The sequence below is a fragment of the Scyliorhinus canicula genome, chromosome 30 (genome assembly GCF_902713615.1).
Source record: "Scyliorhinus canicula chromosome 30, sScyCan1.1, whole genome shotgun sequence".
Classification (NCBI taxonomy): Eukaryota; Metazoa; Chordata; class Chondrichthyes; order Carcharhiniformes; family Scyliorhinidae; genus Scyliorhinus; species Scyliorhinus canicula.
In genome coordinates, this window is record NC_052175.1 from 13,674,778 (window position 1) to 13,692,277 (window position 17,500).

The window sequence follows — 17,500 nt, forward strand, 5'->3', positions numbered from 1 at the left end:
CCGCCCGCCCGCGGCAAGTTAACCTTTCCCCGGAGCGGAAAAGCCTGCGGCCTGGCATCATCTTCAAACACTCCCAGAAGACTCAAGGGCAGTGAGTTCTTCCCTGGAGATTATGCCACCAGAACTGCACCAATATTATAATGCATTGGAGTTCATTTTATTACTCCATTAATAAAATATTTTCACTTACAGGAACAGCGGAGAAAGATTAAATATTAAAATGTTCCTCTCACAGATTGACTGTGAACATTGATATTATTGAAGACTATCACCCCTGAGGGAATCTTACTCTTTCTTTACTCAAAACGTGAGAAGCGGACCGAGCTCATGTGATTAATAAACCCACTCCCCCTCCCACTCATCAAACACTCCCAGGACAGGTACAGCACGGGGTTAGATACAGAGTAAAGCTCCCTCTACACTGTCCCCATCAAACACTCCCAGGACAGGTACAGCACGGGGTTAGATACAGAGTAAAGCTCCCTCTACACTGTCCCCATCAAACACTCCCAGGACAGGTACAGCACGGGGTTAGATACAGGGTAAAGCTCCCTCTACACTGTCCCCATCAAACACTCCCAGGACAGGTACAGCACGGGGTTAGATACAGAGTAAAGCTCCCTCTACACTGTCCCCATCAAACACTCCCAGGACAGGTACAGCACGGGGTTAGATACAGAGTAAAGCTCCCTCTACACTGTCCCCATCAAACACTCCCAGGACAGGTACAGCACGGGGTTAGATACAGAGTAAAGCTCCCTCTACACTGTCCCCATCAAACACTCCCAGGACAGGTACAGCACGGGGTTAGATACAGAGTAAAGCTCCCTCTACACTGTCCCCATCAAACACTCCCAGGACAGGTACAGCACGGGGTTAGATACAGAGTAAAGCATCCTCCACACTGTCCCCATCAAACACTCCCAGGACAGGTACAACACTGGGTTAGATACAGAGTAAAGCTCCCTCTACACTGTCCCCATCAAACACTCCCAGGACAGGTACAGCACGGGGTTAGATACAGAGTAAAGCTCCCTCTACACTGTCCCCATCAAACACTCCCAGGACAGGTACAGCACGGGGTTAGATACAGAGTAAAGCTCCCTCTACACTGACCCCATCAAACACTCCCAGGACAGGTACAGCACGGGGTTAGATACAGAGTAAAGCTCCCTCTACACTGTCCCCATCAAACACTCCCAGGGCAGGTACAGCAAGGGGTTAGATACAGAGTAAAGCTCCCTCTACACTGTCCCCATCAAACACTCCCAGGACAGGTACAGCACGGGGTTAGATACAGAGTAAAGCTCCCTCTACACTGTCCCCATCAAACACTCCCAGGACAGGTACAGCACGGGGTTAGATACAGAGTAAAGCTCCCTCTACACTGTCCCCATCAAACACTCCCAGGACAGGTACAGCACGGGGTTAGATACAGAGTAAAGCTCCCTCTACACTGTCCCCATCAAACACTCCCAGGACAGGTACAGCACGGGGTTAGATACAGAGTAAAGCTCCCTCTACACTGTCCCCATCAAACACTCCCAGGACAGGTACAGCACGGGGTTAGATACAGAGTAAAGCTCCCTCTACACTGTCCCCATCAAACACTCCCAGGACAGGTACAGCACGGGGTTAGATACAGGGTAAAGCTCCCTCTACACTGTCCCCATCAAACACTCCCAGGACAGGTACAGCACGGGGTTAGATACAGAGTAAAGCTCCCTCTACACTGTCCCCATCAAACACTCCCAGGGACCCTGGTTAACCTCCTCCCTCAGAATAAGGGGAGGTGGCGAAGAAGAGTATTGAGAGCCTCACCCTCATTTCCAGGATATTTTCCCTCCCCATCCTCAAATGGACCTCCCCACGTCCCTGTACAGTTGGAGAGTTCCGACACGGCGACAGCTCAGATGTCTGACAGTAAACAGCCAGAACTTGGCTCCTGATCTTTCCTCTTCCTGTGTTCTCAGGAAGCACCTGAGATTCTGGGGTCACAACCCCCCCCCCCCCCCCCCCCCCCCCCCCCCCGGCTGATTCAGCTGCATCCTGCTACATTTCTATGAAGCAGACCCAGGGACGGGGAGAGCGGGCGTCACAGATGGGCACCCTCCGATTCTCAACAATCTATTCTCCCGGATGAGCTGTGGAGTCCGTGGCACGGCCAGGACACATTTTCATCATGAATCAGCCGTGGCTCACTTGGCAGCTCTCCCTTGCCTCTGAGCCCAAAGATTGTGCATTCATGTCTGACCGCTCATTCTCAGGCAGATAATAAAAGCCACCCCCAGTGCAGTACGAGGCGCCTGCCGCCACCGTCAGGGCTATGCTCTTGGAAATGACCGTGTTAAACTGGAGCTCCATGAAGTGGGTCTCGCCCACCCACGGCCACTATTTTGATGAAGGCTGAGGGTAAACCTTCCCTTTCCCCGCACGCCTACATCTGTCACACTTCCATGAAAAATGAAATGAACATCGCTTATTGTCACGAGTAGGCTTCAAATGAAGTTACTGTGAAAAGCCGCTAGTTGCCACATTCTGGCACCTGTTCGGGGAGGCTGGTGCGGGAATTGAACCCACGCTGCTGGCCTGCCTTGGTCTGCTTTCAAAGCCAGCGATTTAGTCCTGTGCTAAACCAGGCCCTCGGATGTCAGTTTCTCTGCTATTTGGCCTTTCACACCTTTTGTTCTCTCTGGGGACTGCCATTTGCCTTTTCCACTTGGTTTCTGTGTTTATCAGCACTCTGTTCCCTTGGTTTCTATGTGTATTAGCACTCTGTTCCCTTGGTTTCTGTGTCTATTAGCACTCTGTTCCCTTGGTTTCTGTGTCTATTAGCACTCTGTTCCCTTGGTTTCTGTGTCTATCAGCACTCTGTTCCCTTGGTTTCTGTGTCTATCAGCACTCTGTTCCCTTGGTTTCTGTGTCTATTAGCACTCTGTTCCCTTGGTTTCTGTGTCTATTAGCACTCTGTTCCCTTGGTTTCTGTGTCTATCAGCATTCTGTTCCCTTGGTTTCTGTGTCTATCAGCACTCTGTTCCCTTGGTTTCTGTGTCTATTAGCACTCTGTTCCCTTGGTTTCTGTGTCTATCAGCACTCTGTTCCCTTGGTTTCTGTGTCTATCAGCACTCTGTTCCCTTGGTTTCTGTGTCTATTAGCACTCTGTTCCCTTGGTTTCTGTGTCTATCAGCACTCTGTTCCCTTGGTTTCTGTGTCTATTAGCACTCTGTTCCCTTGGTTTCTGTGTCTATTAGCACTCTGTTCCCTTGGTTTCTGTGGCTATGAGCACTCTGTTCCTTTGGTTTCTGTGTCTATGAGCATTCTGTTCCCTTGGTTTCTGTGTTTCCCGTACCAGCGTCCCCGGACAGGCGCCGGAATGTGGCGACTAGGGGCTTTTCACAGTAACTTCATTGAAGCCTACTCGTGACAATATGCGATTTTCATTTCATTTTCATTTGTCCATTAGCTCTCTGTTCCCTTGGTTTCTGTGTCCATTAGCACTCTGTTCCCTTGGTTTCTGCGGCTGTTAGCACTCTGTTCCCTTGGTTTCTGCGTCTATTAGCACTCTGTTCCCTTGGTTTCTGTGGCTGTTAGCACTCTGTTCCCTTGGTTTCTGTGGCTATTAGCACTCTGTTCCCTTGGTTTCTGTGTCTATAAGCACTCTGTTCCCTTGGTTTCTGTGGCTGTTAGCACTCTGTTCCCTTGGTTTCTGTGTCTATCAGCACTCTGTTCCCTTGGTTTCTGTGTCTATTAGCACTCTGTTCCCTTGGTTACTGTGGCTATCAGCACTCTGTTCCCTTGGTTTCTGTGGCTATTAGCACTCTGTTCCCTTGGTTTCTGTGGCTATTAGCACTCTGTTCCCTTGGTTACTGTGGCTATCAGCACTCTGTTCCCTTGGTTTCTGTGTCTATTAGCACTCTGTTCCCCTGGTTTCTGTGGCTGTTAGCACTCTGTTCCCTTGGTTTCTGCGTCTATTAGCACTCTGTTCCCTTGGTTTCTGTGGCTATTAGCACTCTGTTCCCCTGGTTTCTGTGGCTGTTAGCACTCTGTTCCCTTGGTTTCTGCGTCTATTAGCACTCTGTTCCCTTGGTTTCTGTGGCTGTTAGCACTCTGTTCCCTTGGTTTCTGTGTCTATTAGCACTCTGTTCCCTTGGTTTCTGTGTCTATAAGCACTCTGTTCCCTTGGTTTCTGTGTCCATTAGCACTCTGTTCCCTTGGTTTCTGTGTCCATTAGCACTCTGTTCCCTTGGTTTCTGTGTCCATTAGCACTGTTCCCTTGGTTTCTGTGTCTATTAGCACTCTGTTCCCTTGGTTTCTGTGGCTATTAGCACTCTGTTCCCTTGGTTTCTGTGTCTATAAGCACTCTGTTCCCTTGGTTTCTGTGTCCATTAGCACTCTGTTCCCTTGGTTTCTGTGTCCATTAGCACTCTGTTCCCTTGGTTTCTGTGTCTATTAGCACTCTGTTCCCTTGGTTTCTGTGTCTATTAGCACTCTGTTCCCTTGGTTTCTGTGTCTATTAGCACTCTGTTCCCTTGGTTTCTGCGTCTATTAGCACTCTGTTCCCTTGGTTTCTGTGTCTATTAGCACTCTGTTCCCTTGGTTTCTGTGTCTATTAGCACTCTGTTCCCTTGGTTTCTGCGTCTATTAGCACGCTGTTCCCTTGGTTTCTGCGTCAATTAGCACTCTGTTCCCTTGGTTTCTGTGTCTATTAGCACTCTGTTCCCTTGGTTTCTGCGTCAATTAGCACTCTGTTCCCTTGGTTTCTGTGGCTGTTAGCACTCTGTTCCCCTGGATTCTGTGTCTATTAGCACTCTGTTCCCTTGGTTTCTGCGTCAATTAGCACTCTGTTCCCTTGGTTTCTGTGGCTGTTAGCACTCTGTTCCCCTGGATTCTGTGTCTATTAGCACTCTGTTCCCTTGGTTTCTGCGTCAATTAGCACTCTGTTCCCCTGGATTCTGTGTCTATTAGCACTCTGTTCCCTTGGTTTCTGCGTCAATTAGCACTCTGTTCCCTTGGTTTCTGTGTCTATTAGCACTCTGTTCCCTTGGTTTCTGTGTCTATTAGCACTCTGTTCCCCTGGTTTCTGTGTCTATTAGCACTCTGTTCCCTTGGTTTCTTTGGCTATAAGCACTCTGTTCCCTTGGTTTCTGTGTCTATTAGTATTTTGTTCCTTTGGTTTCTTTGTCTATTCACACTCTGTTCCCTTGGTTTCTGCGTCAATTAGCACTCTGTTCCCTTGGTTTCTGTGTCTATTAGCACTCTGTTCCCTTGGTTTCTGTGGCTATTAGCACTCTGTTCCCTTGGTTTCTGTGGCTGTTAGCACTCTGTTCCCTTGGTTTCTGTGGCTGTTAGCACTCTGTTCCCTTGGTTTCTGTGTCTATAAGCACTTTGTTCCCTTGGTTTCTGTGTCTATTAGCACTCTGTTCCCTTGGTTTCTGCGTCTATTAGCACTCTGTTCCCTTGGTTTCTGTGCCTATAATCACTCTGTTCCCTTGGTTTCTGTATCTACTCTGTACAGTTACACAGTGAGTGAGCCTCACTCTGAATAAACAGTGACTCGGTACAGTTACACAGTGAGTGATCCTCACCCTGCTGAATAAACAGTGACTCTGTACAGTTACACAGTGAGTGATCCTCACCCTGAATGAACAGTGACTCTGTACAGTTACACAGTGAGTGACCCTCACTCTGAATAAACAGTGACTCTGTACAGTTACACAGTGAGTGATCCTCACTCTGAATAAACAGTGACTCTGTACATAGAACATAGAACAGTACAGCACAGAACAGGCCCTGTGTAACTGTGTACAGTTACACAGTGAGTGACCCACACCCTGCTGAATAAACAGTGACTCTGTACAGTTACACAGTGAGTAATCCTCGCCCTGAATAAACAGTGACTCTGTACAGTTACACAGTGAGTGATCCTCACCCTGCTGAATAAACAGTGACTCTGTACAGTTACACAGTGAGTGATCCACATCCCGAATAAACAGTGACTCTGTACAGTTACACAGTGAGTGATCCTCACCCTGAATAAACAGTGACTCTGTACAGTTACACAGTGGGTGACCCTCACCCTGCTGAATAAACAGTGACGCTGTACAGTTACACAGTGAGTGATCCTCACCCTAAATAAACAGTGACTCTGTAGAGTTAAACAGTGAGTGATCCTCACCCTGAATAAACAGTGACTCTGTACAGTTACACAGTGAGTGATCCTCACCCTGCTGAATAAACAGTGACTCTGTACAGTTACACAGTGAGTGATCCTCACCCTGCTGAATAAACAGTGACTCTGTACAGTTACACAGTGTGTGATCCTCACCCTGCTGAATAAACAGTGACTCTGTACAGTTACACAGTGAGTGATCCTCACCCTGCTGAATAAACAGTGACTCTGTACAGTTACACAGTGAGTGATCCTCACCCTGAATAAACAGTGACTCTGTACAGTTACACAGTGGGTGACCCTCACCCTGCTGAATAAACAGTGACACTGTACAGTTACACAGTGAGTGATCCTCACCCTGAATAAACAGTGACTCTGTCCAGTTACACAGTGAGTGATCCTCACCCTGAATGAACAGTGACTCTGTACAGTTACACAGTGAGTGATCTTCACCCTGCTGAATAAACAGTGACTCTGTACAGTTACACAGTGAGTGATCCTCACCCTGCTGAATAAACAGTGACTCTGTACAGTTACACAGTGAGTGATCCTCACCCTGCTGAATAAACAGTGACTCTGTACAGTTACACAGTGAGTGATCATCACCCATTCACCTGAAGAAGGAGCCGTGCTCCGAAAGCTCGTGTTTGAAACAAACCTGTTGGACTTTAACCTGGTGTTGTAAGACTTCTTACTGTGCTCACCCCAGTCCAACGCCGGCATCTCCACATCATCTGTACAGTTACACAGTGAGTGATCCTCACCCTGAATGAACAGTGACTCTATACAGTTACACAGTGAGTGATCATCACCCTGAATAAACAGTGACTCTGTACAGTTACACAGTGAGTGATCCTCACCCTGCTGAATAAACAGTGACTCTGTACAGTTACACAGTGAGTGATCCTCACCCTGAATGAACAGTGACTCTGTACAGTTACACAGTGAGTGACCCTCACTCTGAATAAACAGTGACTCTGTACAGTTACACAGTGAGTGATCCTCACTCTGAATAAACAGTGACTCTGTACATAGAACATAGAACAGTACAGCACAGAACAGGCCCTGTGTAACTGTGTACAGTTACACAGTGAGTGACCCTCACCCTGCTGAATAAACAGTGACTCTGTACAGTTACACAGTGAGTAATCCTCGCCCTGAATAAACAGTGACTCTGTACAGTTACACAGTGAGTGATCCTCACCCTGCTGAATAAACAGTGACTCTGTACAGTTACACAGTGAGTGATCCACATCCCGAATAAACAGTGACTCTGTACAGTTACACAGTGAGTGATCCTCACCCTGAATAAACAGTGACTCTGTACAGTTACACAGTGGGTGACCCTCACCCTGCTGAATAAACAGTGACACTGTACAGTTACACAGTGAGTGATCCTCACCCTGAATAAACAGTGACTCTGTCCAGTTACACAGTGAGTGATCCTCACCCTGAATGAACAGTGACTCTGTACAGTTACACAGTGAGTGATCCTCACCCTGAATAACAGTGACTCTGTCCAGTTACACAGTGAGTGATCCTCACCCTGAATAAACAGTGACTCTGTACAGTTACAGTGAGTGATCCCCACCCTGAATAAACAGTGACGCTGTACAGTTACACAGTGAGTGATCCTCACCCTAAATAAACAGTGACTCTGTAGAGTTAAACAGTGAGTGATCCTCACCCTGAATAAACAGTGACTCTGTACAGTTACACAGTGAGTGATCCTCACCCTGCTGAATAAACAGTGACTCTGTACAGTCACACAGTGAGTGATCCTCACCCTGCTGAATAAACAGTGACTCTGTACAGTTACACAGTGTGTGATCCTCACCCTGCTGAATAAACAGTGACTCTGTACAGTTACACAGTGAGTGATCCTCACCCTGCTGAATAAACAGTGACTCTGTACAGTTACACAGTGAGTGATCCTCACCCTGAATAAACAGTGACTCTGTACAGTTACACAGTGGGTGATCCTCACCCTGCTGAATAAACAGTGACACTGTACAGTTACACAGTGAGTGATCCTCACCCTGAATAAACAGTGACTCTGTCCAGTTACACAGTGAGTGATCCTCACCCTGAATGAACAGTGACTCTGTACAGTTACACAGTGAGTGATCTTCACCCTGCTGAATAAACAGTGACTCTGTACAGTTACACAGTGAGTGATCCTCACCCTGCTGAATAAACAGTGACTCTGTACAGTTACACAGTGAGTGATCCTCACCCTGCTGAATAAACAGTGACTCTGTACAGTTACACAGTGAGTGATCATCACCCATTCACCTGAAGAAGGAGCCGTGCTCCGAAAGCTCGTGTTTGAAACAAACCTGTTGGACTTTAACCTGGTGTTGTAAGACTTCTTACTGTGCTCACCCCAGTCCAACGCCGGCATCTCCACATCATCTGTACAGTTACACAGTGAGTGATCCTCACCCTGAATGAACAGTGACTCTATACAGTTACACAGTGAGTGATCATCACCCTGAATAAACAGTGACTCTGTACAGTTACACAGTGAGTGATCCTCACCCTGCTGAATAAACAGTGACTCTGTACAGTTACACAGTGAGTGATCCTCACCCTGAATAAACAGTGACTCTGTACAGTTACACAGTGAGTAATCCTCATCCTGCTGAATAAACAGTGACTCTGTACAGTTACACAGTGAGTGATCCTCACCCTGAATAAACAGTGACTCTGTACAGTTACACAGTGAGTGATCCTCACCCTGAATAAATAGTGACTCTGTACAGTTACACAGTGAGTGATCCTCACCCTGAATAAGCTAGCAGAGGGGGTGTTGTGATGCGAAGCTGGAATTGCCTCTTCTCTTTCCACTTGCTGCCAGGTGTAGAGGTTTTTGTTCCAATTTGCAGTTTATTGACTTATTTCTGTCCTTGGCTTCCTTGCTGTGAGCCTTGTGTGGGCAATATTCCTTTTATTGTGTTGATTGATTGAAGTTATGTGGATCAGTGAGTTTTCAAGCTGTAAGACTTGTTTTAGTAAGCAATGTGCAAAGAGGGCTCTGATTTTTTATTTCAATCACCCTCGATGCATGAGGCGGTGATGTGAAGGCTGGCCCTCTTTGCTCGTTGATCGAGTGGGGCTGCTTTGTCCTGGATGGTGTGGAGCTTCTCGAGTGTTGTTAGGAGCCGCGCTCATCCAGGCAAGTGGAGAGTCTCCCATCGCATTCCTGACTTTGTGGGGTGGGGGGGTCAGGAATACTCTGTCCCTGACTTATTATTCCAAAGTATCTCCATCACCTCCTCCACCTTCGGAGGAAGTGGCACCAATTGCAGCAGCAATCTCCAGAGGTTTCATGGTCCTCATCGGACTTTTAATTCCATGTTTTTTGTTTGATTCAAACTTGGGTCGCCCGAGAATTGCCATGGGCCTGTCGCAGGTCCTGTCCCAATACCACTCTACCACGGACCCCCCCCCCCCCCACTCAGTACTGACCCTCCAACACGCTTTGCGTCCCTCAGCACTAACCCCTTACGACAGTGCGGCACTCCGTCAGTGCTGACCCTCTGACAGTGCAGCACTCCCTCAGTACTGACCCTCTGACAGTGCGGCGCCCCCTGAGTACTGACCCTCTGACAGTGCAGCACTCCCTCAGTACTGACCCTCTGACAGTGCGGCACTCCCTCAGTACTGACCCTCTGACAGTGCGGCACTCCCTCAGTACTGACCCTCTGACAGTGCGGCACTCCCTCAGTACTGACCCTCTGACAGTGCGGCACTCCCTCAGTACTGACCCTCTGACAGTGCGGCACTCCCTCAGTACTGACCCTCTGACAGTGCAGCACTCCCTCAGTACTGACCCTCTGACAGTGCGGCACTCCCTCAGTACTGACCCTCTGACACTGCGGCGCTCCCTCAGTACTGACCCTCCCACAGTGCGGCACTCCCTCAGTACTGACCCTCTGACAGTGTGGAGCTCCCTCAGTACTGACCCTCTGACAGTGCGGCACTCCCTCAGTACTGACCCTCTGACAGTGCGGCACTGCCTCAGTACTGACCCTCTGACAGTGCGGCACTCCCTCAGTACTGACCCTCTGACAGTGCGGCACTCCCTCAGTACTGACCCTCTGACAGTGCAGCGCTGCCTCAGTACTGACCCTCTGACAGTGCGGCACTCCCTCAGTACTGACCCTCTGACAGTGCGGCACTCCCTCAGTACTGACCCTCCCACAGTGCGGCACTCCCTCAGTACTGACCCTCCCACAGTGCGGCGCTCCCTCAGTACTGACCCTCCCACAGTGCGGCACTCCCTCAGTACTGACTCTCTGACAGTGCGGCGCTCCCTCAGTACTGACCCTCTGACAGTGCGGCGCTCCCTCAGTACTGACCCTCTGACAGTGCAGCACTCCCTCAGTACTGACCCTCTGACAGTGCGGCACTCCCTCAGTACTGACCCTCTGACAGTGCGGCACTCCCTCAGTACTGACCCTCTGACAGTGCGGCACTCCCTCAGTACTGACCCTCTGACAGTGCGGCACTCCCCCAGTACTGACCCTCTGACAGTGTGGCACTCCCTCAGTACTGACCCTCTGACAGTGCGGCGCTCCCTCAGTACTGACCCTCTGACAGTGCGGCGCTCCCTCAGTACTGACCCTCTGACAGTGCGGCGCTCCCTCAGTACTGACCCTCTGACAGTGCGGCGCTCCCTCAGTACTGACCCTCTGACAGTGCGGCACTCCCTCAGTACTGACCCTCTGACAGTGCAGCGCTCCCTCAGTACTGACCCTCCCACAGTGCAAGGCTCCCTCAGTACTAACCCTTCCACAGTGCGGTGCTCCCTCAGTACTGACCCTGTGACAGTGCGGCACTCCCTCAGTACTGACCCTCCCACAGTGCGGCACTCCCTCAGTACTGACCCTCTGACAGTGTGGCACACCCTCCGCACTGACCCTCTGACAGTGCGGCGCTCCCTCAGTACTGACCCTCTGACAGTGCAGCACTCCCTCAGTACTGACCCTCTGACAGTGCGGCACTCCCTCAGTACTGACCCTCTGACAGTGCGGTGCTCCCTCAGTACTGACCCTCTGACAGTGCAGCGCTCCCTCAGTACTGACCCTCTGACAGTGCGGCCCTCCCTCAGTACGGACCCTCTGACAGTGCGGCCCTCCCTCAGTACTGACCCTCTGACAGTGCAGCGCTCCCTCAGTACTGACCCTCTGACACACTCCCTCAGCACTGACCCTCTGACAGTGCGGCGCTCCCTCAGTACTGACCCTCTGACAGTGCGGCACTCCCTCAGTACTGACCCTCTGACAGTGCGGCACTCCCTCAGTACTGACCCTCCCACAGTGCGGCGCTCCCTCAGTACTGACCCTCTGACAGTGCGGCACTCCCTCAGCACTGACCCTCTGACAGTGTAGCCTTCCCTCAGTACTGACCCTCCCACAGTGCGAGGCTCCCTCAGTACTAACCCTTCCACAGTGCGGTGCCCCCTCAGTACTGACCCTCTGACAGTGCTGCACTCCCTCAGTACTGACCCTCTGACAGTGCAGCACTCCCTCAGTACTGACCCTCTGACAGTGTAGCACTCCCTCAGTACTGACCCTCTGACAGTGCGGCGCTCCCACAGTACTGACCCTCTGACAGTGCGGCGCTCCCTCAGTACTGACCCTCTGACAGTGCGGCACTCCCTCAGTACTGACCCTCCCACAATGTAGCACTCCCTCAGTACTGACCCTCTGACAGTGCAGCACTCCCTCAGTACTGACCCTCTGACAGTGCGGCACTCCCTCAGTACTGACCCTCTGACAGTGTAGCACTCCCTCAGTACTGACCCTCCCACAGTGCAAGGCTCCCTCAGTACTAACCCTTCCACAGTGCGGTGCTCCCTCAGTACTGACCCTCTGACAGTGCGGCACTCCCTCAATACTGACCCTCTGACTGTGCAGCACTCCCTCAGTACTGACCCTCCCACAGTGCAAGGCTCCCTCAGTACTAACCCTTCCACAGTGCGGTGCTCCCTCAGTACTGACCCTCTGACAGTGCGGCGCTGCCTCAGTACCGACCCTCTGACAGTGTGGCACTCCCTCAGTACTGACCCTCTGACAGTGCGGCGCTCCCTCAGTACTGACCCTCCCACAGTGCGGCACTCCCTCAGTACTGACCCTCTGACAATGCGGCACTCCCTCAGTACTGACCCTCTGACAGTGCGGCACACCCTCAGTACTGACCCTCTGACAGTGCGGCACTCCCTCAGTACTGACCCTCTGACAGTGCGGCGCTCCCTCAGTAGCACATTGATAATCTGGAATGTGTCATTTGAAGCCATAATGAACTGACTCATCGGCCAAGAGCCCTCCCCAGTGTCTCAGAACTGAGGTCGGGTGACGTCAGGAACCTCCTTGATCCCCAAGTCTGTGTGTTGCTGCCAAATGGGAGTGACAACACGGGGGGGGGGGGGGGGGGGGGGGGTTGAATTTCCACCTCTCCCTGCCACCTTTCCCAAAGGTCTTCAGGGGGGGGGGTGGGGGGGAGGAAATCAGTTTGCTCCCGTCGGCGATGGGCCAGAGATCCGGTTGGCAAATCAGTAAGTTAGTTCAGGGACAGGAGCGAAGCTGAGTCTGATTTTGTGTTTGTCCCCAGTGGTAATAATTGCTGCCTCAATTGGTTTCCAGTGCTCGGTAACCATGACAACCCTGACTCTTAGCTCCTAGATCGCAGATGCTGCCGGCTCTCTGTGGGTTTTGTTAGCTGCGATGTAGCTGCGGGTCTCGCCGAGCTGGAGCAAGCAGAGTGAAACCCGGCTTCTGCTTAAAGGAATGTTTTCTCAAGGCAGGGGAGGCCGTGGCACCTGAACACTCACCCCCGCCCTCGGGGCCTCTCAACTCCAGCTTGGAGCCTCCAGGAAATTCAACATTAAACTCCATCACAATTCTGGGAGCCAATAGAAACCGTGGGGAGGCGCTGGAGTGTGGGGGGTTGGGGTGGGGTTGGGTGGTGGTGGAGGAAATCATGCGGGTGCTAAATTTGTTTGAAAACTTTTTGCTGCCCCAGGTCTTTGAAGCCTGTTGACCAGGAAGTTGCCGCAGAGTTTCTCTATTGTAGAAACATGGAAGATAGGAGCAGGAGGAGGCCGTTCGGCCCTTCCAGCCTGCTCTGCCATTCATCACCATCATGGCTGATTATTACAATCAATAGCCTAATCCCGCTTTGCCCCCATATCCATTGCTCCCTTCTGCCCTAAGTGCTATATCTAACTGCTTCTTCTATTTTTTCTGTTAATTTTAGAGTGCCCAATTCATTTTTTCCAATTAAGGGGCAATTTAGCGTGGCCAATCCACCCGCCCTGCACATCTTTTTTGGGTTGTTGGGGGCGAAACCCAGGCAGACACGGGGAGAATGTGCAAACTCCACACGGACAGTGACCCAGAGCCGGGATCGAACCTGGGACCTCGGCGCCGTGAGGCAGCAGTGCTAACCCACTGCGCCACCGTGCTGCGTCTATCTGCTTCTTGAAAACATTCAATGTTTTGGCCTTAACAACTTCCTGTGGTGGCGAATTCCACAGGCTGACCACTGTCTGGGTGAAGAAATGTCTCCCCATCTTCGTCCGAAATGCCCCCCCCCCCCCCCCCCCCGTATCCTCAGACTGTGACCCCTGGTTCTGGACCCCCCCCACCATCGGGAACATCCTTCCTCCATCTACCCTGTCCAGTCCGGTTAGAATTGTATAAGTCTCTATGAGATCCCCCCTCATTCTTCTGAACTCCAACGAATACAATCCCAACCCAGTCAATCCCTCCTCGTTCGTCAGTCCCGCCAACCCTTCGCAGTGCCTCACTCCATACTCCCCAATTGATCTCCCCTCCCAACTCCGCTTCCCTTTTCTCCTTGATCTTCGCCACCCGCTCGCCTCCCTGCTCCCTCAGCCATTATATATATCCCCAATTCTTCCCTCTCCTTCCACATCCAGAAGCAGCAGTCGCTCCAGCAGGGTGCATCCCGGCAATCTAGGGCACCTCCTCCAGACCTTTCGCGCAAACTACAGATACCTGAACTCACTCCCCCTCGGCAGCTCTACTCTTTCCCTTAGCCCCTCCAGACTGGCGACCCCTTCCTCCAAATACAGATCCCTCACCTTGACCAGCCCACTTCCCTCCACCTCCTGTATCCACTGTCCATCCTCCCTCGCCCGGCTCAAACCCATGATTCCACCCTAAAAATGCCTCCTCGGCTTATTCCATATCTTCACCGTGGACTGCACCGCCAGGCTCCCTGAATACCTACTCGGCTTTTCTGGGCCCACATGGCCATTGGCGGCCGAGCCCTTCGGCCTAAGTTCTTTCCGAAGCCTCGATGCCCCGCTTTCCTCCCTAAAACCCTACCCTTTAGCTGTGGCCCAATGAGCAACGCCCTTGTCTCCCAGCCAGGAGGCTATTGGCTTAAGCCTCCGTCCAAAGAAAATGGCAGCTAGGCCCGGCCCTCCCCTTTGGAGAGCCTCCGGTGTGTCGGGGGGGGGGGGGGGGGGGGGGGGAGGGCGTGTCAAAAATGAACCCTGAAGGCTCCGTCTACCTGCTCAGATTCTTAAGCGGCGTGGCAAATAGAATGGCCGCCCTGCGGAAATTGTCTGTTGACCGAGTGTTCAGCCGGTGGGGCCCCTCATTTCACCTGTGGCTCTCCATGGCCTCTACTCGAAAGCTAATTAGCTGTTGCTGGACTTTGATGCTGTCTCCTAGGCAACAGGGACAGCACACTGTGCTGCTCCGTGCTCAGAGACTTGTTGTTGTTGCTCTGTTTCTTCACTGTGTACTTCACTGTCTCCGTTTCACTCTTTCCCTCCTGTTTCTCTGTCTGGTCCTTTCGTACCTCCCTGTTGCTGCACTTCTCTCAGCCTAGGTCCCTAGCTCAGTGGGCTAAACAGCTGGCTTGGAAAGCAGAACAAGGCCAGCAGCGCGGGTTCAATTCCCGTACCGGCCTCCCCCGAACAGGTGTTGGAATGTGGCGACTCGGAGCTTTTCACAGTAACTTCATTTGAAGCTTACTTGCGACAATAAGGGATTTTCAATCCATTTTTTATTTCCCGCTCCCTCCCTCTCGATCCCGCACTCACTGCCTTACTCCATTTCAGCCTCCCCTACCCAACGCCCCCTCAGTCTCGTTTACGGCCCTCCCCATGCCAAACTCCTCAATCTCTCCCTCTCTCCGTCCGCCTCTCCATCACGCTCTCTCTCTCTCTCTCCCTCCACCCCCTCCCAGAGTGCGGTGGACAGTCAGGAGGAGTTGGACAGATTGTTAAATGATGGGTTGAAGGATTACGGAGAACGGGCGGGCCGGCGGAGTTGAGGCCAGGATGGGATCGAATGGCGGAGCAGGCTCGATGGGCCAAATGGCCTAATTCTGCTCCTATACCTTATATGCTTTGCCCCCTTTGGCCCTCCCTCTCTCTCATTCTCTCTGTCTTGCCCCGTCTATTTCTCGGCCACCTTCTCTGTCTTTCTCCCTTTCTGTTTCTCTCAGGCTCTCTCTCTCTCTCTCTCTCTTCCTCTCTCTCTCTCTTCTTCAATTTCTGCCCGTTGCTGCTTTCTCACTCTTTTCCCTCTCGTTCTTTGTCTGCCGTGCTCTCTGCTCATTCCTGACTTGCCCCCTCTCCGGGCTGCAGTTTCACTCACTTCCCCCGCCCTCTCGCTCAGCTTTCAAGATCCCGCTCCGTCAGTTGTCCTCTTTCAAGTATGTTTTAAGTTAATTCATGTCCCTCGAGGGTCTGACAGCAAGTCGCTTCCCAGCGCCAACCAATGGATTATGGAGGACACCACAACCTTGGTTCAAACGCTTGAAAAACCCACCGCTAAATGTCAAGTCAAATGACTGAAGTAAATAAATTCCCCATGGGTCACGAAAAGTCAATACTGCCCATCCACCGATTCACCATCGAAAGAGCTTCCCAACTCCCTCTGCTATAGTTTTGAAATGGCTTCACCCAGAGTCCATTCCAGGCACTGATCACCATCTCACTCTCTTCCCTTGGCTCATTTTAAACCCGCTTCCCCTCGGCCTGCGTTCACAGTCTCGGGCAAAACAAAATGCTCCGCACATTTTGTGTGTGCCGCCGGTTCAGCGGTGAAGCCCCGCTCGCTGAATTCAGAGGGGATGCGGGTTTGAAACACGCCCCCCCCCCCCCCCGAGAGGCTCGAGCTCAAATTCTAGGCCGACACTCCCGGCCCTATAACCGGGGAGGGAAATTCTAGGCCGACACTCCCGGCCTAGTAACCGGGTGGGGGAAATTCTAGGCCGACACTCCCGGCCCAGTAACCGGGGAGGGAAATTCTCGGCCGACACTCCCGGCCTAGTAACCGGGGAGGGAAATTCTAGGCCGACACTCCTGGCCCTATAACCGGGGAGGGGAATTCTAGGCCGACACCCCTGGCCCTATAACCGGGGAGGGGAATTCTAGGCCGACACTCCCGGCCCAGTAACCGGGGAGGGAAATTCTAGGCCGACACTCCTGGCCCTATAACCGGGGAGGGGAATTCTAGGCCGACACTCCCGGCCTAGTAACCGGGGAGGGAAATTCTAGGCCGACACTCCTGGCCCAGTAACTGGGGAGGGAAATTGTAGGCCAACACTCACGGCCCAGTAACCAGAGAGGGAAATTCTAGGCCAATTCCCCCGTGCCGCGTCGTATGGGAGAATCGCCGTCCGCGACATTTTTTTCTGCGCCGACAGGGGCGGAGAATCGGTGCCATTTGCGGCGGCGCCTTTGGCGCGGGCTGCTGTCCGCGGCCGGGCCGCCGATTCTCCGGCCTTGATGGGCCGAGTGGCCACGCGGAAATGGCGGAGACCCGCCGGCGCCGTTCACACCTGCTCGCAGCCGGCGGGAACTCTGCGCATAGGGTCGGGGGTGGCCTGTCGGGAAAAGCGTCCTTCACTGGGGGGGGGGGGGGGGCCTCCGATGGGGTCTGGCCCGCGATCGAGGCCCACAGATCGGCGGGCCGGCCTCTCCAGCCTCGGCCTTATTTTATTATCCGGCCGGCCCCTAAACCCCCGCACAATGTTGCGTCGGGGCCGGTACACTGAGGGAGTCCCCCGTGCATTCATGGGTTGGGCGCGGTGCCCATTTGGCGCCGGGAAGGGAGGCTGGAGCGGCGTGAACCGCTCCAGCGCCGTGCTGGCCCCCTGTGGAGGCCAGAATCGGTAGTGCCCGTTTCACGCTGTCGTTCGGCGTTCACGAAGGTGCGAACACTCTGTCTCCATTTCGGAGAATCGCGCCCCCCCCCGGGCCCTCGACATTCCCCGTAAAGTCTCAAGCCCAGGCCAGGCGGTGGTCTGTCGGGGGTTGAGCACAGCTTCCAAAGCACT

The 17,500-nt window shown here is 52.4% G+C and overlaps 1 protein-coding gene across 1 annotated transcript in view; it reads left to right on the top strand.

Moving 5' to 3' along the window:
- kcnn3 (potassium intermediate/small conductance calcium-activated channel, subfamily N, member 3) overlaps positions 1–17,500 on the top strand; it is a 73,312-nt gene that overhangs the window by 3,022 nt on the left and 52,790 nt on the right. The window lies entirely within an intron of this gene.